The sequence below is a fragment of the Azolla caroliniana genome, unplaced genomic scaffold (assembly GCF_043228905.1).
Source record: "Azolla caroliniana isolate FFs.n. ecotype wild unplaced genomic scaffold, voAzoCaro1.0.p SCAF_4, whole genome shotgun sequence".
In the NCBI taxonomy this organism is placed as follows: Eukaryota; Viridiplantae; Streptophyta; class Polypodiopsida; order Salviniales; family Salviniaceae; genus Azolla; species Azolla caroliniana.
This window is the reverse complement of record NW_028230439.1, coordinates 3,346,825-3,350,669: the sequence shown is the minus strand read 5'-3', so window position 1 is coordinate 3,350,669 and position 3,845 is coordinate 3,346,825.

The following is a 3,845-nucleotide window of genomic DNA, read 5'->3' as shown; positions in this document are numbered from 1 at the left end:
ATTTCCAGGAAAAAAAACAAGTATTTAAGATGGCTATGGGCAACAACAATACACAAAAATATTCCACAATACACAAGATTAGACACAACAATACACAAAATAATCAATAGACAGAAAAGTTATTGCAATCCAAGACCCAACAGTAGAGGAGTTCACTCCGTTGGATCGAACAGTTGAGGAGGCGATCCAAGACCGACTAATGGCGACAACTGAGTGTAGAATGTTGTCGTTGGATGAGTGAACTCCGTCAAATCGAAATGTGGAAGCAATCTGGGACTGGACAGTAGCGGCAACTGAGTATAGAATGATGGCAATGGAGGAGAGAACCCCGTTAGATTGAACAGTTACCGATGATGCTTGGAACGCACATAGAAGGCACCTGAGAGTAGAGTGGCACAGAGAAGAGAACCTCGTCAGATTGAACAGTTACCAATGATGCTTGGAACGCACAGTAGCGGCCCCTGAGTGTAGAGTGGCACAGAGAAGAGAACCCCGTCAGATTGAACAGCTCTTTGATGATGCTTGGAACGCACAGTAGCAGCCCCTGAGTGTAGAGTGGCAAAGAGAAGAGAACCCCGTCAGATTGAACAACTCTTTGATGATGCTTGGAACGCACATAGAAGGCACCTGAGAGTAGAGTGGCACAGAGAAGAGAACCTCGTCAGATTGAACAGTTACCAATGATGCTTGGAACGCACAGTAGCGGCCCCTGAGTGTAGAGTGGCACAGAGAAGAGAACCCCGTCAGATTGAACAGCTCTTTGATGATGCTTGGAATGCACAGTAGCGGCCCCTGAGTGTAGAGTGGCACAGAGAAGAGAACCCAGTCCGATTGAACAGCTCTTTGATGATGCTTGGAACGCACAGTAGCGGCCCATGAGTGTAGAGTGGCACAGAGAACCGTCAGATTGAACAGCTCTTTGATGATGCTTGGAATGCACAGTAGTGGCCCCTGAGTGTAGAGTGTCACAGAGAAGAGAACCCCGTCAGATTGAGTAGCTCTTTGATGATGCTTGGAACGCACAATAGCGGCCCCTCAGTGTAGAGTGGCGGCAGGTGGACTCGATAGGGTTTAGCAACAGTGGTAGCAACTAACCCACAGTACTCAACTAGAGATGGCCTACGTGATGTGGCAAAGGATCATGCATAATGGACCTAGGAATTCGATATATAATTTATGGTACACATTTATGGTGCACACATCAATTTATGTTGCACATTTATGGCACTCATTTACATATGTAATTAAAACACTCTAGTATTTTCAATGGTAGTTTTTTGCATACTTAATTTATTAATGATGGCTTTTTACTAAAATGACTATTTATCAATGGTAGCTTTTTGCATAGCTAATTAGCTATGTCAAGGACATAGCTAATTGTTTCCACTCGCATGCTTTCACCCCTACCTTCTCTTTCGGTCTCACATTGCCACGCCAACCAAACTGCCAAAGTTTTCGGTCAAGATGTGGGGATACCGATTTTGTAACGACTCCCGATGACTTCTCCCAAGCCACCGACCCTTTTAGTGGTGTCGGTGGAAAGCATCTGCTCTATGATCGATCAAGCCCCGCCTGGGCTTGATTCTCCAATGTCTGGAGTTTCGGCTCTAATGCCGATCCCGCCGAACTCGTTCTGTACTCTCGATCATCTTCTTCCTGATTCCTGACCTTCTCCCGGTCAGTCTTTCTCCCCATGTAAAAGAGGGTGGCTCCCCTAAACCCTCTCCCGTATCGACACCTTCATACCGAACCATGCTCTTGTCGAACGATCCACATCCGGATTGTGCTCCATCGGAATCGGAACGCCGACCAATTTGATCTCGGGTTGGGTCGACTTCCAATTCCGCTCCCTTCGGTACCGGCTCTTATTTCCCCTTTCCTCTCTGCTGCGGCTCCATCCTTGACCTCCTCGTAGGCCGTTTCGCATCCTTCTTCGCTGGAATCGTGCTATGACTTCTCGCTGGTGCCTTCAATATCTCCGGTCTTATGCTGGCAAACGGGCTCGACTGCCAAAGTCTTCGAAATCGGTGTGGAGGGCACTTCTCCTCTCCCGACCTCCACCTTCGCCGGTCTTTCTCCGCAAGTCGAGAGGGCTTCTCGCTCCACATCCTCTCCCATGGTACCGTCGTACCATTCCTCGGTCTCTGCCTGGGCCATGTCCGCCTTGTCCGGAAGGCCGACTTGCTCTGAGTCTTCGGAATCCGTCTACATGTCGGATCTCTCTTCTTCTTCAACCATTGCCTTCAGAGCCTCGAACGCTTCCCGGAACAAGGCTTCGACATCGAGCTTCGCCGATCCTTCTTGTTGCGTTTCGCTTCCTGCCGTGATGTGTTACCCGACTGGCAAGAAGGCTTAAGGAGGTCCAAACCAGAGTGTGAAAGGAATAGTTTATTCGGGAACTGTTGTAATTAGTAATCTTAATATATATTAATATATGAGAAGATGAGGACGGATGGACCGGAATCGGTATGCCGATCCGGATCCGGACCGATCCCGAAAATGTGCCGGTTGGTACCGTTTTGTACTTCGCACCGGAGACCTATATAAAGGCCCGGTTACAATGTAATCGACAACGGATAATTAATAGAACTTATTGCCTTAATCTTTTCAGTATTGATTACCGTTTTGTACTCATTGTTATATCTTACGCATGTTAATGATGTGTTGTTAAGTAACCGATTAAGGTCTAATTAAGTGTTGTGCCGTAAGTCATCTTGCTGTAACACCCTTTGGTGAAGTGTCTTAAGTGGACACCCTGTGTTAGGCTGTTGTCCGGCCCTAGGATTAACATAGTTTTTGGCGACCACGATTCCTCCACAATCGCAGTGAACAACGGCGGGAATGGATGACTAGGCCAACAAACGACCTGGCTATGGAGAGAGCACGAAGACTTGTGGAACGACGAAGACGGCGAAAGGCTTTCCAGCAAGCAGCGGAAGAAATCCGATCGGATCGATCATTTTCCAAATTGATCCGGAAAATGGCGGAGGAGTCGCTCCGTCTGCAACAAAACGCCTACCCAGGCGAAGGAAGCAGCTTAAGAAGTCTCCGGGAAGCGGAATCCCTTCTCCAGGCCTTGGCTGGAAGAGACGGCGAATCCGAAGCATTTTCAGCGCTAGAATCGGATTTGGAAGGGGTTTACATCGCGCACACGAACTATCACAGCAGTAACAACACCCCAGGAGGACCGGAGGACGAGGAGTCAGATACAGTACCGATACCGGAACTAGAGTTACCAGATGGGGAACCCCCGACACTAGACGTGGAGCAACCTCCGGAGACGGAAGAAGACAAAGAAAGACCTCCGACACCGGAAGTTGAGCCGGCAACACCAAGGGAAGACCGACAAAGATCTCCGACGCTGACGGAACAAAAGGAAAGACCACCAACACCGCCAGCCCGCGTACCGACACCAGATGACGACATGCCATTCCAGTACTCCAAGTATAGGGATGACCCGGACGCGGAGGCTCATGTTCACGTGTTTCAACAAACGTGGGAGGCGAACCATGTGTCACAATGGTTAACCGCAACCGAAGAGGAACGATCTAAGATAGCCGAATTCGGCGTGACACTAGCAGGACCGACCGCCAGATGGCACCGGACGCAGGACCCCAGCACCAACACCACCTTTGCGGACCTGAAAGACAAATTCTTGCACTTCTTTCAGAAGGAGGTGGACAAGAGAGAAATGGTGGGCTTATTTTATACCATCTGGCAGGACCCCGGGGAGAGCATTCCGCAGTTTGTCATCCGGTTTCAACGGATGCACAATCAGCTGACAGGAACTCAACGCTCCTTATGCACAACGCTCGGCCACAACCGAGTTTAGAATGATACATAGA